Genomic DNA, 18589 nt, shown 5'->3' on the forward strand with positions numbered 1-18589 from the left:
TAAGACACCACCAAATCTCTTTGGATAGATATGAATATAATAAATATGATGTGAAAATAACTCTCCCACCTTGCCTTCTTAAGGGAGTTCTTTACAACTGTTCTGTTTGATTAGTCACATTCAGCTGCACCAGGCTGCAAGAAATGCCCTGAAATTACTCAAGACACACATTTTCTATCCCTGGCTGTTGTGCTAGGGTTGGTATAGTTTTTTTCTTTTGAGTGTTTGTCAGTCATATCTGTTTTGTGTCAGTATAGAGAGGCAGAAAAAGGATAGGGATGAGGAGGAGAAGGACCCAGCAGTGTTGGAGGAGGCTGAGGAGGAACCGAGGAAGAGGCTGGTGGCAAAACAGCATGTAGCAGATACATTTGTTTTTCATATGAGGAAAACATAGTATTAGTGTCAGCAATTGTGCCCTGTTATGACCTGGTTTTGGGCTACAAGGCATCAAAAACTCCACATAGGCATCAGGGCCAGTCCATGCCCAATTTTTAGGTAAGTCAAGATTGTTTTCGGTGCTCCCAAGGGTACTGTTGCACGCACCCAAAAAAAAGAAGGGGGCATGAGACCTCATGGGAAAGCAACTAATTCTGTCAAGGGTCCTGCTGAAGAGAAATCAGTCTAACCTGCTATTGTAAGGTGCAGCAAAACTGAAGCAATGGTTAATAGGCAGTGTTGGAGCTGATTCTCTTCCTTCAGTGGCAAATTAGCATCACAGAATTGACAGCTAACACTGTCAGTCACTAACAGGTCCCCATTCCTCAGGGTTTGTCTAAGCCCAGGGTCTGCCTCCACTTGTACGGCCACCTTCCGCAATCCTCCGCTCCTTGATATGCTGTCTGTTTCAAGGGTCACACTTAGATGTCTGTCCCAGATTTTGCTCCATCTGGCCACCAGGGATAAGAAGTTTCTGTCCCTACATTGCACTGCTGTTGCTGCCTCTGACCAGCACAGAACCACAGCCCAGGTCTGCCTCTGGCTCTGCCCATTTGGGAAGCCACATCTCAGACCTTTCACACAAGGGCACTTGGGTAACAGCTCCACCCAAGTCCTCCTCCACTGTCCCTCCAGCTGCGCGCCAATTTCTGCCACAGTGCCTACTGTCACCAATGTAACCAATGTGATTATACACAAATTATACACAAATTTGCAGCTAGAGACTGCCCTTCCCCCTAATAAAAAAGATGCAGTTCAGGTAGCTGTGTCACAGTGACATAGTGTGACTGCCACCTGCCTGTCTGAGCTGCATGTTCCTGTCCACGGCTTAGTCAGGGAGCCCTCCTCTATGTGGCACCCTACTCGGCTACATAATCAGCATATCTGTAGAACTGGTCTTGCATAATCTGGTAGGTAGGGCCATATAAGCATACTGAAATGTATTGCTGAAAAAGAGGAGGGTGAAAGCAAAAATGTCACAGGAATGAAAGATGACACTTAGGACTGGTCATGGCTCCCCTACCATTACTGGTTACACCAAATATGAGGAATAGGTGAGACGGATCATTCCTATACAGATTGGACATGGTGAGATTGTCCATGATCCAGATGCACCCTGTCAGCAGCAGCAGCGAGGTAAACTGCATCTTTCTCTGAATCAACCCCAAAGTATCATGGACAAATCATTATTTTTAGATTGTTACATTATTTTAAAACATTAAATATTAGCATCTCCTTGACTGATGTACAGGTGGCTCTGTGTATACATAAGCATGGAGCACATAGCAGTTAAACATTGTTGAAGTCACATTTCTTGTGGATAGTATTAATATTGGACATGCAGAAGGTGGTCTAAACATGAGAACAGGTGCAGAGTAATGAAATTGCCCATATGGATGTACTTTCAGGTGCAGGTTTTCAGGATGTCCAGTGTGGAAACACTGGTGTAGGTTTTCAGGATGTCCAATTTGTTACAAAAAGTGCACCAGCAAAAACACAAGAATCTGACATGATGATCTAGCCCAGATGGAAATATGGAGCAGGTTGAAATAGGGCAGTCTCAGGTGCAGCCCATAGCTGCTGGATCAGATAATTACAAAATGCTTGTATGATGTCACAGAGAATATGGGACCTGGCTGGCTGAATCATAGCAGAGTAGCATGACTGGAGAGAGCAGCACCACTTGTGGGATAGCAGTATTGCAGCAGATCATGACAGTCAAATATGAGAGGAAGCTGGCGAGAAAAAAAGAAGGAAGGGAAAAGTGAGCGAGGCACTTGAAGAGGAAAGAGAAAGGACAAGGGGTGCCCTCTATTTCCTTTGAATGTGTAGTATCAGACTTATATTTTAGTGACCCCTCTATTGGTTGTTTCAGCATATTCACTACCTAATTTTAGCTCTGACAACTGAGTTTAAGCTTGAATGCCCTCTCTTGGTGTTATTTGAATGGTTCGTGTGGCATTAGACTCAGGGCTTGATTAAGACTTGGGAATAGAGGAACTGATTCGGAGCCGGACACTCTGACAGAGCGCTTGCTCTGAATCAGGGCCGTCCTTCTTCATTTTTAGAGTGGCCTCCTGGCTGCTAATATAGCTGTGGGTCAAGACCATCGCGACCATCGGGCTTGCAATGAGACCCTTGTGGTAGAGTCTCATTGCCACAAGCCATGGAGTGCTTTCGGCTCTATCAGTGCCGAAGGCACTAACACTGACATCACTTGTGATGTCAGTGGGGCCAGCCCCAGATGGTAGGCATTCCCATGGGAATGCCTCTCTCTGGCACGCCCACCAAAGGGGGCATGCTGTCACTCAACATCGACAGCACGCCCCCTTTGTTGCGATACCCGGAGCAACGGTTTGCCCGTAGCTATCCGGGTCTCGTGCATTCGCACGACGGAGCCGCCTTTGTCATACGCATGTGCACTGGGCCAACATCGACCCGCTTACAAGCGCTCAGCACTCGCGAGCAGGTCTGAATCAGGCCCAGAGTGAGATATCTCTCAAGTGATCATATAGTTAAAACCATGCTGCACACAGGTGTGGCAGAGGTAAAATGTGCAGAGAGATTTGGGAGGAGTATTTCCAAAGTGACATCTGAATTGCAGAGTAATAATAAAGCTGTGCAGTATTTGTGGGCTACATGCAAAAGCAGCCAGTATTTATCCTGCATGCAAAAAAAATTATGTATTTACACCCCTTGCATTGCAATATGGTTTGTTCAGGTTCAAAGTTGAGAGAGATATCTCACTCTATTCCCAAGTCTGAATGAGGCCCTCAGGTCTTAAAGTCCTTTATTGTTAGTATTTAACACTGCCAATAACCTAAGTCTGACACATAAGGGTTTTGACACCCACTGATTGCTCATGTAATGTGATTAACATACAATTAAGATTTTAGTGCCCTTTACTGGTTTTATTTACAACTGCAACTAACTTCAGTATAATTTATTAGAATTAGAGTTTGACACCCTTTATTGATAATACTCCAATTACTAATTTATTGTATTCCACATTTAGCTAGGGTTATAGTGCCACTATATTGAAGACAAGATCTAGTGCGCTCTATAGGGATCACTTAATTTTAGTTTATTGCTAAATTCCTGTCATTTGCACCCGCCATACTGACAATTTGGCCACAATAAGTCCACTCTCTGAATATTTTCAGGTCCACTTTAAGTTCTCAAATTCAATGTTACAACTTCTTAACATTATCTTATTTATCTTTTAACAGATGCCAAAAGGTCAGTGTTCTGAAAAATGTCCTAATGGATTCAGAAAAGCTCCAGGCGGAGGAAATCATCCATGTTGTTATGGCTGTGTGCTATGTTCTGAAGGAGAAATATCCAATGGTATATGTACAGTATTTTACTTTACAAGTACAACTGAAAAATGTATCTTTATAATCTTATAGCAATATGATATTTAACTAGTTATCATTTTAAAGATGTATGGTATATTCTATCCAATATTTGTGAGTATTCACATGGAGAAAGATGTTGTGAAACGCGTGTTGTGTGCAATAGGAATGAGAGAAACCTTTGCAGGTCAGTTCCCCAAAGGTTTAGATTTACAAAACTATGTATCAAACCACATGTCATGAACATGGACTGACTCTCAGATACCACAAACTGGACCAGCTGGTTATTATATTGGCACATCTTGGTCACAAAATATTAAATTTTACTGTCACCATGAAAGAAGATTCACAAGGTCTAAGCATTCTCCGCACAATGATTAATAATTCACCTACATTTATACACTGCTATGTAGCAAGGGCCTCACAGGTTCGCAGGTTCAATAAGTATCAATAGTTAATAGTCTCCAATGCCAACTTTATGCCAATCCTTATTTTAAAGCAAAAGCCAGAGCTTTGATCTCTGTGTCACAAGCACTAGAAATAGTTTTCCCCTTATTGAGTGACCGTAACAGCTCTTTCACCCCAAGTGTGAAGTAAACAGGAAGTTCCAATTAGAGATAAGCTTATATTCTTAGAGAACCGGACCCACCTGAATTTCGGGGATCTGGGATGATCTGAGCCACAGCTTGGATCTACCTGCCTGCCCCGGATCCCTCTCCGAGGCAAAACCTCACGATCCCGCTGTCGGATTTTCAACATTTTTCAATGGTGTGATTCAGGATACAATCATTCTTGAGGGACAGATCAGCAAAGTAGAGCTGGTAACACTGTGAAGGAAGTACAAGCCAAAATCATCTATCATTTTGTAATATGTTTAATTTTATTTAAAAAATAGAGTATACATACAGTATATTCTGCTCACAATTTAAAATCATAGGAAAAACTTATTTGATGACTCAAGACCAAATGGGGATTCGCTCCAATGACTCCAAACATTATCAAGAAATCCCTCAAAGTCCTACAAATGAACAGTTCAGGATCAGCAGATATTACATGGGAGGCCACCAAAGTTCTTTTTTTTTTAATTACCCAGTTCATTTTGGTGTGCTCATATTTAACCCCTCACTGCTAAGAATTTTCTCACCCCTGTGCTGAGGGTATTTTTTGACATCCGCGCTGTTCACTTTCCAACATTAAATCAATTATTTTTGTTATTTTGGTGTTCACACCTATTATACCATTTTTTTTTTTAGAAGACTTTGTATTTTCAGAAAATACCATTAATCTTTTAAGTTATTCTAACATTCTAAAAATGTTCCCAAATGGCCAAAAAGGTGTTTTTATTTTTGAAATTTCGAGAAAGGAAACTAAAAAGCAAACATGCTATTTTTTTCTCTTATAAACACCACAAATAAATACTTTGTGGTTCTTGATTCATTAATAATCCACCTTTCCAGAATAGTAAAAAGCAGGATATTATGTGTAGGTTTTGCAACAAAAAAACAACTGATCTTTCATGGAAAATTTTATTTTTGTGTACACTTTCAGTTATTGGAAGGATGCGCTCTTCGGAAGCATAACATCATTTACTAACACCGTATGCTTGAACAAAATCACAAAGGACACCTCTCCCAGGGAATTCTTTTGCGCATGTATTAAGTGATGCACACGCCGCTGGGGGCTGCTGGGAGGGATCTGATTGGATCCCTCTCAGGGGGAAAGTGCAAATAGAAGCCTAAAGGCTTCTACTGGTTAACGCCATCTAAAGATGGCATTGTCCACCTTATCCAAACTCCGTAGTGTATCACATTCCGGAGCTGGGTTCATATGCGGTAAACAGGCAAATTAGAGGTTTGACGGCAGAATATGCATTGATACATCCTGCCCAATGACTGGTGATCTCCAGATACCTACTGGGAGGCACATAATTTGAAATAGGAGACTCTCATCTTAGGAAAACTATTTTTTCTGTAGTGCTGGATGATCACAAGACAATAGCTGCTAAGGCGGCCCCGTCATATGAAAGAGGGGATCTCCCCCCAACTTTCATATGTGAGCAATCCCACATTTACAAGTGTAATTAAGGTCAGGATAGGGCACATAGTGCCCTCCCACCCATATAAGGAAAACATCTAATTTTCCTAATGCAGGATAAATGTGTTGGTTATCACAGGTGATCACCAGACTATCGCTACTAGTGGCCCACTCCCATCTTTCAAACATAAGTGACCACAAAGTTGTCAGTGTCATAATGGGGGTGAGAGGGCACATTGTTACATTTTCCATAGCTCAGAGTTATATAGTCTGAAATAAGCAGTTGGACGGCCACATCATTTAAAAGTGTGTCACCTAAATGATAGAAAATTTGGCTGTCATGCTAGAGCATATATATTATCATTTTACTCACTAAATAATGACCACACTGCTGTATTTTATTCAATAATCACATTTTTAATTAGTTATATCAGTGATTGGTGACATCTTCAATTAAGACTAACCAAGCCACAAAGGCATCATCTCAAGTCAGCATTTTTGCCTCATTACATGGAGACAGTGTAACAACTAAAGATGAGAAAAATGATTCAGTAATTTTCTTCTATTTTTTTTTCTCAAAAAGGATTTGAATTAATGTGTAAAATAAATGTGGAGAAGTGCAGATAATGAAAGGGAGAGAGAGAGGGAGAGAGAGAATGAAATGGAGAGAGAAAGAGAGAGGATGAAAGGGAGAGAGAGAGAGAGAATGAAATGGAAAGAGAGAGAGAAAGAGAGAGAGAGAGAGAGAGAGAGAGAAAGAATGAGAGGGAAAGAGAGAGAAAGAGAGAGAATGAACTGGAAAGAGAGAGAGAGATAAAGAGAGAGAATGAAAGGGAAAGAGAGAGAGAGAAAGAGAGAGAGAGAAAGAGAAAGAGAATGAAAGGGAAAGAGAGAGAGAGAGAATGAAAGGGAAATAGAGAGAGAAAGAGAGAGAGAGAGAGAAAGAATGAGAGGGAAAGAGAGAGAGAAAGAGTGAAAATGAAAGGGAAAGAGAGAAAGAGAGAGAGAATGAAAGGGAAAGAGAGAAAGAGAGAGAGAGAGAGAAAGGGAAAGAGAGAGAAAGAGAGAGAATGAAAGGGAAAGAATGAAAGGGAAACAATGAAAGGGAAAGAGAGAGAATGAAAGGGAAAGACAGAGAGAAAGAGAAAGAATTAGAGGGAAAGAGAGAGCGAAAGAGAGAGAATGAGAGGGAAATAGAGAGTGAAAGAGAGAGAATGAAAGCCAAAGAGAGAGAGAAAGAGAGAGCAGGAAATGAGGCTCTGTGTCCACCTCTGAGTCAGGCCCATAGAGAGAGAGAGAGAGAGAGAGAGAGAGAGAGAGAGAGAGAGAGAGAGAGAGAGAGAGAAAGTGATGGAGAAAAATAGAAAAGAGAGACAAGTTGAGGTCAAAATTGCTGCTAAATATTTTATTTATCTCACATGTTTATTCCCTAGACAACAACAATTGTGTGAAATGTACAGAAGGTGAATGGCCTAACGACACAAAGAACCAATGCATTGCCAAAGCTCAAGATTTTCTATCGTATGAAAAGGACCCTATATCTTCAGTTTTTTCTGTTATGGTTCTTTTATTTTCTGCTATAATTATCTTTATAATTGGATTGTTTATTTTATTTCAGAACCACCAAATAGTCAGAGCAAATAATCAGAACCTTAGTTTTATTCTCCTCACCTCTCTAAAGTTGAGTTTACTTTGTGTATTTCTTTTCCTTGGTCGTCCAGTCGATATAACCTGCATGCTACGCCAAATCTGCTTTGGCATCATATTTACTATTGCTTTGTCTTCTGTCCTGGCTAAGACTATCACAGTTTGCATCGCTTTTAAAGCCACAAGACCTGGAAGCTACTGGAGAAAATGGATGGAGTCAAACTACCAAATGCTTTTGTGTTGATCTGCTCTTCTGTCCAGGTCCTGAATGGTGTTATCTGGTTGTTAGTTTCTCCTCCATTTCAAGAGTTTAACATGGACACTACTCCTGGGACTATCATCATCCAATGTAATGAGGGTTCTGTGTTGGCCTTTTATTTCATGTTGGGTTACATGGGACTTATGGCAGCTGTGAGCTTTGTTCTGGCTTTCATGGTGAGGACATTACCTGACATCTATAATGAGGCGAAATACATCACATTCAGCATGCTGGTGTTCTGCAGTGTTTGGGTCTGTGCCATCCCAGCCTATCTGAGCAGTAATGGGAAACAAATGGTCATTGTAGAGGTTTTTGCTGTATTAGCTTCATGCATTGGAGTATTATGCTGTATATTTTTCCCTAAATGCTACTATATACTGATGAGACCTGAAATGAACAGAAAAGAACTTTTGTGCTCGGGGACAAAGAAATAAACATTGCCTCATAATATAATCTGATACTTTGTAATATATACATAATTCTCATTAAACTCTCTATTGTCTGATGATGGATGTAACCATAAATTCTTTTATTTGCTAAAATAAAGACAAAGACCAAGTTTATGCCGCTCAAATAATAGGTCAGCTTTATTTATTTACAATAATGAGTATGGTGGCAGAGAAAAGAATGGCAAACCACCGGTGCCCACTTGCCTTAGGCAAAAGATGTCCAAAACTTACCAGGACCAACTATCCCAATTTAATGTTAAGTGACATATAAAATACCTACAAGGGCAAACTATCCCTTTCTAAGCAAGTGAGATGGTATCCAACACCCATGCCATTGCACCATTTCGGCCCACTCGGTTGAGAGGTACCGCTGACCCCAGTAGGGTGAAATCAGCATAACCAGAGCATTGAACGGGTGTGCACCGCTCCTACTGCATCAATATGAACGCTTTACAGATTGCCGGTCTTTCCCTGCCATGAAATAAAGCCGACACAAGACACAATAGGGAAGGGAGGGTGGGATATCAGAATCAAAGATGTAGAATATCCTTACAGACATTACTCATACTCCCAGTTTCCACTCCCCCTTAACAACAACAACAACCTGTCCCTGTATCGTTAACGACTGTAAATCCTAAATAGCCCCTCCTTTAACTTTATTAACCCCATCCATCCCTGTCTAGAGGTTTATATGCCCCCTGTTCTATGCAAACCTCTGTTATCTTTTGTTTAGGTTATAATTTGAACAATGGAAGACAACAGGGCTGATGCAGAGATGAAAGTATAATTGAAGAGCGTATTGTGCATGTTTTTGCACTGTACAGGCTCCATAAATAATAGCACACAAGTACAGACAACGCAGAGTTTTACATAATCTGAACACATGTCATTTGTAACAGAAGAAGCTCAACTGTGGTTGGGTTTGGTGTTCCCATGTAGACAATGTACAGTGGAGGTTATGTTCACATAAGTTGGTTCTATGAAGATCTTTAGAATTTGAAGAGCTGCAATTTGCATCTCCTACGGTGTATTTGCAAATCCAGAATGATGATTATGGCTCATTGGTTAGCAGTGGAGGGTTACTAGCATAGCCCTACAGGTTACAGCACTGCTCTCATTAAACACACCTATAGGAAATAATTGGGAGAAAAGATATTTGTGGGAGTTTTTCAAGAAGACTGGCATCAACAATCTATCGGCACAATGCACCGTGATACCGATAGTTTGTGTAATAAATTGCCATAAGCCAACATGTTGGAAACCTTAGTTTCACAGATTCTGACCAAAAAATGTTTGGAGTCGGCAAGTAGGGGATTTCTAACATGTTGAATTTTGCAGATCATCGGGAATCTGATTGCAGATTGGGGAATTCGATTGGGGATCAAAGGAATCGAGCAATTGATGGATGGGCCCCTTCAGGCACGTCTGCTATTTTTCTATGCTGTTGCTTTACATGGTGCATGCATGTGTATTATGATTCGTGCAATTGTCTGAAGTAATTTTACATTTGCAGTATTTATTTATTTATTTATTACCAGTTATTTATATAGCACACATATATTCTGCAGCGCTTTACAGAGAATATTTTGGTCATTCACATCCGTCCCTGCCCCAGTGGAGCTTACAATCTATATTCCCTACCACATGCACACACATATACACACTAGGGGTAATTTTGTTAGGAGCCAATTAACCTACCAGTATATTTTTGGAGTGTGGGAGGAAACCGGAGTACCTGGGGAAACCCACGCAAGCACAGGGAGAATATACAAACTCCACACAGTTAGGGCCGTAGTGGGTATCGAACCAACGACTTCAGTGCTGTGAGGCAGTAATGCTACCATTACACCATCTATGCTGCCATTTTTATATGACCGCACGGCCACCTCAATGTTTGTCTAGTGCGCATGCGCACGAGGGAGCCGGCTCCTTCGTGCGCATGTGTGAGACCCGCTACAACTGACAGCGCTGGTCGTAGCGGGTCTCTTTCCAAAGGGGGTGAGCTGTCGATGTTTATTGACAGCTCGCCCTGTTTGGAAGGCGGGCCGGGGGGGTGGCAGCCCAAATGGAGGTTTTCCCATTGGAACGCCTGCCTTTTGGGGGAGGCCCCACTGACATCACTAGTGATGTCAGTTGAGAGCTTCCGGCTCTGAAAGAACCAGATGCTCTCCGGGGCTTACGACAAGTGAGACCCTACCCTAGGGTCTCATCGTATGCCCCGATGGTCGCGATGGTCAATGACCATTGCGACCATCACCCTAGCAGTCGTTAGAGCTGTGGGTGTTAACCCACAGCTTAACAACTGAAACAGAGGTGGGCGGTTAGGATGGAAGTGGCCGCCCAGTTTCTGAGCGACCGCTTGCATCCTCTGACCGCCACTGAATGAGGCCCTTAATCCTTGGCACTCAAGGCTGCATCACAGTCTGCTTACACATCAGCTCTAATGGACAGCTGCCTTAGGCTATATACTGTATATCGGGCTCTAGACAACACTAAGTTGCCTATACAACATTGCTACTTCCAGTGTTAACTTACGGTTGCAGCGATCCAGGTTCTAAGCTCCGTTCCTTCTTGGGACCTAATCCTTGGGACTCAAGGCTGCATCACAGTCTGTTTACACATCAGCTCTAATGCCACATCTCGGATCTCAAAGTCACATCTCGGCCCTCTAGGTCACATCTCACAGCCTGTATCTGGCCCTCCAAGCTGTATCATGGCCCTCTAGGCTGCACCTTGCTGTCCAAGTACTCTTATCAAAGTCTACACCAGCCTCGTGAACATCCACTTGCCTCTAGGACAGCCATAGTCTAAAGACTCTTGCACTGTGATTCCTATGAGACCGTAACATTATAGCCAGCCCAAAAATACAGTCACGGCTGACATGGATCTAAGAATGAATCCTGCGCAGGTTCTAGCCACACAAATCCAAGCTCTTACCCTGAAGTTTCAGAAACTTTCTTTACGTATTGAGGAGGTTTGCTCCTCATCTACCAAGCCTTTGTAAAGGAGCCTGTTTTTCAGGAATTTGCAAGTATTTTCTTAATTTTAGGGAGAGTTGTAAGATGTACTTCAGACTACAAACTCTTTCGTCTGGTACTGAAGCCCAGCATGAAGGGGTAGTCATCTTCTTGCTTCAAAGTGATCCTTTGACCTCGGTTTTTGGGTGGCTTTGACTCATTCTGCCCTGCTATCAGTTCTAAGAATTCTTCAAAACTTTAGGGCTCCTTCATGATGGCCCTGATAAAGCAGCTTTGGTCAAGGAAATCTGCGATCCCTAAAGCAAGGGTGGAAAGCAGCAGAGGACTATTGTTCAAACTTCCGTAAATGGGTAGTAGATAGCGGATGGAATGATCCGGTCTTATGCAGCCAAATTCATCTCAGACTGTCAGAACAAATAAAAGATAACTTGGTCCAACATCCAGTGGCAGAGACCCTGGACAATCTTATGCATTTCACTATATGTATTGATCGCCACATCAGGGAATGTAGACCCAAAAAGAGTAAACTCTGCAGATAGGGCATTTCCATTTGTCCACAGATGAGAACTACTTCTAGGCCTTGTACACGTTTCTCACAAAAATTCCATCTTAATAACTGCTCGTATTCAGGTGTTTAGAAAGGAAATTGCTATAACCGCCTTCGTGAATAGAGGAGCGGCTGGAAATTTCATGTACTTTTCCTTCTTTGAGACTCTTTGAATTCCATCCAAAATCCTTATTCCTCAGATTTCCATCTGTGGGCTTGATGGTAGCCCACTATCCGATGATTCTATAAGGCTCCTAACCCCATCTATTCAACTCACTGTGGGAGCACTACATACCAAATCCATCACCTTTTACCTGCTGCATTGCACCTTGGCTCCAATTGTCCTTTTACTGCCATGGCTCAGGAACCATAATCCAGTTCTAGATTGGACCACAGGTGAAATCCTTCAATGGAGTTCAGACTGTATGACTAGGTGTTCGCTTCCAGTCCGGGCAGTACAAACTTCTCCACCAATTGCTTCCTCAGAATTACCTGCCCCTTATCATGATTTTATTGATGTCTTCTCCAAGATAAAGGCTGATTGTTAAGATTTGCGGTTAGCAAATCATCTTGGTGCTAGTTCCCAGTCATAGTTGTTACTGGGATACTGCATCATGTCCTGTCCTTGTTCTGGCATTTTGCAGGTAGCTGGAAATCCTGTCTTGTCTGTGTTTAGATAATTGCCTATCATTCATGTCTGTGTGTTTTGTATCATGTGCTACACTAATTACTAGCTGTCTGTGTGCAGAGTTCATGTGGACACATGCCTTTGATAAGGAAGTGCTCTCTCCAGTTATTGGTTCTGATTGGATCCTGCTTCCTTTAAGTTTCAGCCAGCCTTGCACTCCATGCTGGTTATACTGTCTGACAACCAGTGTATGCATGTCTCTCTGAAGTCTGAACTTTTGCCGGTCTCCCCAAGTTCCACTGTTCCAGTGTCCTGCACCTATCTGTCTATTTAGTATTAGCCTATGAAATTTACCCTGCTGCTGCCTGGGGCACTTTCATTCCAGAGTCCAGTCAAGCCATTTCAGTCTGCTTCCTGCCTGTGTTCCTGTCATGCCAGAGTTCACCTGTCTGCCATATTGCTCCAGATACATCATAGCATGTATCTGATCTCGGCTTTCATAGCTGCACCACGACCGCATGGCCACATCATAGCCTGCATCTCAATTCAGCTTTCATAGCCACACCAAGTAGCTCCTTTGCTTCCACCATTCTCCATACAGCTTCCCAGCCGCACCAAGTAGCTCCCGTGCTACCACCATTCTTCATATGGCTACCCAGCTACACCACAGTCCCTGGACATTCCTGAGATCCATTATCTGTCACTGCTGGTGTATCCTGTCCATAACGCCTGTTTCAATATCATTACCTGCAGCTTCACTCCAGTTAGCCAGTTGTGGAAGGACTGCAACATCACTGTCCTGTCTTGTCCTAGTCAGCAGTTCTGTAGTCTCTCGTCAGTTGTATAAGCCTCCACTGCTGGAGGCATAAATCCAGACAGCCACCTAAGTACCGGTGTGTAAATAATTCACTAAGGGAACAACGGGTGGCTGTTATTGGTGGAAGATCCTCTCCCTGGCTCTAGAGGTCTCACACAACCATGCGTGAACCGTAACACTGATACTATTCTCCCTCATAGGCCTTATGATTGTGCCATTGATGTAATACAAGGTGCTAAATTACCTAAGGGCAGACTGAATGCTCTTTCTATTCCTGTGAATAAAGCTATGGAAGAATACACGCAAGACGATTTAGCTAAAGGATTTATACATCCTTCGAAATTAACTGTTGAGACAGGTTTCTTCTTTGTCAAAAAGAAAGTTGGGTTGCTTCGACATTGTATTGATTATCGGGGTCTCAACAAGGTTACGGTCAAGAATTCTTATCATCTGCCACTGATTTCAGTTCTCTTTGACTAACTACGGTAAGCAACCATTTTCTACAAAATTGACCTCCGAGGAGCATATAATCTTATTTGTATCAGAAGAAGTGACGAATATCAGACTGCATTTAACACTCATTCAAGGCACTATGATTATTTGGTTATGCCATTTGGACTCGCCAATGCCCTGGATGTCTTCCAAGAGCTAATCAATGATGTGCCCCGCAAGCTTCTTGGCATATTTACTATAGTTTACCTGGATAACATACTGCTCTATTCCCAGTCACTGGATGAACACCATTATTGTCACGACCAGGGTTTCTCGGCATGGTGGTCGATGGGTAATACCTGTGAGGTCACTGTGGTGGGTGGTGTCTGGCGGTGGTGCTGGTGCTTGGCAAGGGGCATTGGCTGCTCGTGGTTCTGTGTGGGCACATTGTTACTCTGGCTGGTGAGGCCTGGCGATGCTTCCATTCCACTCGGCATGGGTGCTGCAATCTTGCCTCTGGCCATGTGATTCTGTTGTCCAATCCTGGTGGGTCATGTGCTCTCTCCAACCAGTCATGGCACGGCACTTAATATTTATGAAGGTCCAGAGCCTTCCTTCTTTGCCAGTGCAATAAGTTTCTCATCAGCAACTGAGAGATAGTTCCTGAGCTAGTTACCTGCATCCTTGGAAATGCTACCTAGCCTGTTACCCTGCCTGCTCCAACCACTGGACTTTCCCTGCACCCTCCATTTACCTTCCCCCTGCCTGAGTACCTGAGTCTGCTGTCATCCTGCACCTTGCCTCCACTTCCACACTGCTGGACTCACTTCAGCCTGCAAATTAACTTATGCCTGCAAATTCACTTCAGCCTGCAATTCATTTCAGCCTCACCACACCTGCATACTGGACTGTTCCTTCCTGTCACTATCTGGACATTCTCCCATTTGCTTCACTACAGTTCTCAAGTGCACTTCAGAGCTATACCTGGACTATTTATTTTGCCATATCCATGTTTACTAAGTCACTCATTAAAAGTTCCACATTTTCATTTAAATCTGCTTCTGTGTCTGCTCCTTTCACCACCCAGGGTCCACAACAAAACCAGAACCTCACAGTTATGCACTGGCCCCATGGATCCGGCCACGGACTAGGAGTCAGGAGTGGATTTATTCTGGTGTATTGCTGGCCATTTAGAAAACCTAGAAGCTATGCAGCACCAAATGGCTCAGTTTCTTCAGGAGATGTCTAAAAGACAAGATCATCTGCAAACCTCGTTATCCACCCCTGGGGTATCAGTAAATACTCTTATTATTGTGCCTGGTAATACAGGGAACAGGGTATCTCCCTGTTTACATCTTCCTATACCAAGTAAATTTGACGGCGATCCTAAGCTCTGTCATGGCTTCCTGAATCAGTGTGATATACACTTCACTCTACAGCCTGATAACTTTCCTACTGCAAGAACTAAAGGGGCATACATTGTTTCTTTGTTGTCTTGCTCGGCTTTGGATTGGGCCTCCCCACTCTGGGAGCATTCTGATACACTGCTGGATAACTATGCAGGCTTTGTGTCATCATTCAGGAGGATTTTCGATGAACCTGGACGTACTGTGTCAGCATCGTCCAGCATCATGACCCTGAGACATGGAATCCGTCCTGTCAGCCAATATGCCATACAGTTTAAAATTTTGGCATTAGAGCTCAAGTGGAATGAGGAAGCCTTTACCTCAGCCTTTTGGCATGGACTTTCGGACCAACTAAAGGATGACTTGGTCACCCGTGAGTTCCCTCTAATTTAAATGACGTGATCTCACTCTGTAACAAGATTGACCTGCGCTTCAGGGAACGTCAGCCTAAAAAGCACAGAACTGACTAGAAAAGGTCATTTACTCCTCCCTACCTACCTGTCCCCCCCTTCCCCTATGGAAGAAGAGCCTATGCAGGTGAACCAAACCCATCTCTCTAAAGAGGAATGTCAGAGAAGCATACTAAAAAATTTCTGCCAATGCTGTGGAGATTCGGGTCACCTGGTGGCCTCCTGTTCCCATAAATCGGGAAATGCCATTCCTAGCTGACCATGGGGACAACAAATTAGGAGTTATGAGCCTGTCCCCAAATACTTAAGATTTCAACATTACCTTAGCTATAGATCTCATGCCTAAACCTGTCTTTGCTACTGCTCTACTAGATTCTAGAGCAGCTGGAAATTTCATGAATTCCAGCTGAGTTGATAAACTACAGATCCCTTGTTCATCTCTCCATCATGCAATTTCCCTGACCTCTGTAGATGAACGGCCTTTAGCTAATGGAATGGTCACCAAAGAAACTCAACCAGTATTAGTCCGTATTGGAGACCTTCACTCTGAGTCTTTAATGTTCTTTGTGATACCTGAGGCTTCTCAAGAAATCATTTTAGGATTACCCTGGTTTAGCCAGCATAATCCCAGGATAGACTGGTGTTCAATGCAAATTCTTTCTTGGGGGACTGACTGTCAGAAATCCTGTCTTCCAAAGATACGACCTGTAAGGAAAACAGTTTCATTAATATCTCCAGTTATTCCTAAGGAGTACCAGATGTTCACTGATGTTTTTTCCAAACAACAGGCGAATGTCTTACCTCCTCTCTGAGTATCGGATTGTCCAATTGATCTGATGCCTGACAAGATGCCACCTCATGGTCGCACCAATCTTCTATCCTTGCCTGAGACTCAAGCTATGTCTGAATACATCCAGGACAACCTAGCGAAAAGATTTATTCAACCCACCACCTCTCCTGCTGGAGCTGGGTTCTTTTTTGTCAGCAAGAAGGACGGTGGCTTAAGGCCTTGTATAGATTACCGGGGCCTTAATGATATAACAGTCAAGAATCGGTATACACTTCCACTGATCACAGAGTTGTTTGACAGGGTTAATGGGCCATCATATTCTCAAAGTTAGATCTGAGAGGGGCCTATAATCTCATCCATATTCACGCTGGTGATGAAAGGAAGACCGCCTTTAATACCAGAGATGGACATTTTGAATACTTTGTGATGCCCTTTGGGTTATGCAATGCCCCTGCTGTGTTTTAGGGCTTTGTTAATGAAATTTTTCAGGACTTGTTATATGTCTCGGTTATTGTCAATCTGGACGATATACTGATTTTTTTCATCTTCTGTAATGGAACATCATGAACATGTGAAGGAAGTATTAATCCTTCTGAGGAGGAATCACCTTTACTGCAAATTGGAGAAATGTGTCTTTGGTGTGCCCAGTGTGCCATTCCTTGGTTACGTCATCTCTGGCTATAGTCTAGAAATTGACCCCAAGAAGGTACAGGCGATTTTGGATTGGTCCCGACCTCAAACATTGAAAGCAATCCAGAGACTGCTTTGGTTCGCCAACTGCTATAGATGATTTATCAAGAGAATTTCATCATTATTGGCTCCCATTAAAGCCCTGACCCGCAAAGGCGCTAATTCTGCCCTATGGTCACCTGAAACAGAAACAGCTTTCCAGCTCCTAAAACAAGCCTTTATTTCAGCTCCAGTCCTATGACAACGAGATCTGGATAGGCCTTTTCTTTTGGAAGTGAATGCATCATCTGAAGCTGTGGGAGCAGTCCTATCTCAGCATTATGAGGACAATTGAGTTCATCCCTATGGGTTTTTCTCCAAAAAGTTTTCTCCTGCCTAAAGAAATTATGCTATAGGTGAACAAGATCTCTTGGCAGTGAAATTTGCATTAAAAGAATGGAGATACCTGCTGGAAGGAGCAAAGTTTCTCTTCACTGTCTTCACTGACCATAGGACCCTCCTATTCCTCAAGTATTTCCAGTGTGTGAGCCCTCGTCTAGCCTGATGGGCAATATTTTTTGCTCAGTTCCAGTTCACTCTGACCTTCCCATGGGAACGCCTACTGTCTGGGGCCGGCCACACTGACATCACTAGTGATGTCAGTAGGAGTGCTTTTGGCTCTGATAGAGACAAAAGCACTCCAGGGCTTGTGGCAGTGAGACCCTACCGCAAGGGTCTCGTCACAAGCCTGATGGTCGTGATGGTCTTGACCATCGTGACCATCATTTTGGCTGCTCGCTATAGCTGTGGGTGGTTACCCACAGCTATGCGAACAGCCTGGAAGCCGCTCCAAAAAGGAGGAGGGACTGCCCTGATTCAGAGCGTGCGCTCTGTCAGAGTGTCCGGCTCTGAATCAGGGCCACTGTACAGAAATTTCCTTCTGTTTGGTCTCAAGTATGTGCTGATTTGGAGAAAGCATCCACCCGCTACAAACATCAGGCACATAAAAGGCGTAGGAATGTGCCCCGCATGCAAGTTGGAGAACAAGTCTGGTTGTCCTCCGGGAACCTACGGCTTAGATTACCTTCAATGAAGTTTGCCCGACATTTCATTGTGCCCTTCTAAATCATAGAGATCATCAACCCAGTGGTTTATCGCCTTCAGTTGCCTCCTTATCTGAACGTACCCAACTCTTTTCATATTTCCCTATTTAAACCCCTGGTACTGAACAAGTTTCACAGAGTCCTTCCTGTTTCCCCTCGTATCCAGACTGAAAGGGGTGTGGAGTTTGATGTTTCCCAGGTGCTGGATTCTCAGCTTTGCAGAGGACGTTTGCAGTACCTGTTAGACTGGAGGGGTTACAGCCTCGAAGAGAGCTGTTGGACCGATGCCTGAGACATCCATGCTCTCGCACTCATCAAGAAGTTCCATGCTGTACATCCGGAGAAGCCTGGTGAGAGTCCTGAGGCCACCCATAAGGGGGAGGGAACTGTCACAACCAGGGTTTCTCGGCATGGTGGTCGACGGGTAATTCCTGTGAGGTTACTGTGGCGGGGGGTGTCTGGCGGTGGTGCTGGTGCTTGGTGAGGGGCATTGTCCACGCTTGTTTCAGTGCAGGCACATTGTCATTCTGGGTGGTGAAGCCTGGCGGTGCTTCCGTTCCGCTCGGCATGGGTGCCGCCATCTTGCTTCCGGCCATGTGATTCAGTTGTCCAATCCTGGTGGGTTATTT

At 43.5% G+C, this 18589-nt stretch overlaps 1 pseudogene; it reads left to right on the top strand.

The window, feature by feature from the left end:
- The first annotated feature begins 3665 nt into the window (after window positions 1-3665).
- Window positions 3666-8165, top strand: LOC148479295 (vomeronasal type-2 receptor 26-like; annotated as a pseudogene).
- The last annotated feature ends 10424 nt before the right edge of the window (window positions 8166-18589 follow it).

Source organism: Taudactylus pleione, unplaced genomic scaffold (genome assembly GCF_031769625.1).
Source record: "Taudactylus pleione unplaced genomic scaffold, aTauple2 ptg000627l, whole genome shotgun sequence".
NCBI lineage: Eukaryota > Metazoa > Chordata > Amphibia > Anura > Myobatrachidae > Taudactylus > Taudactylus pleione.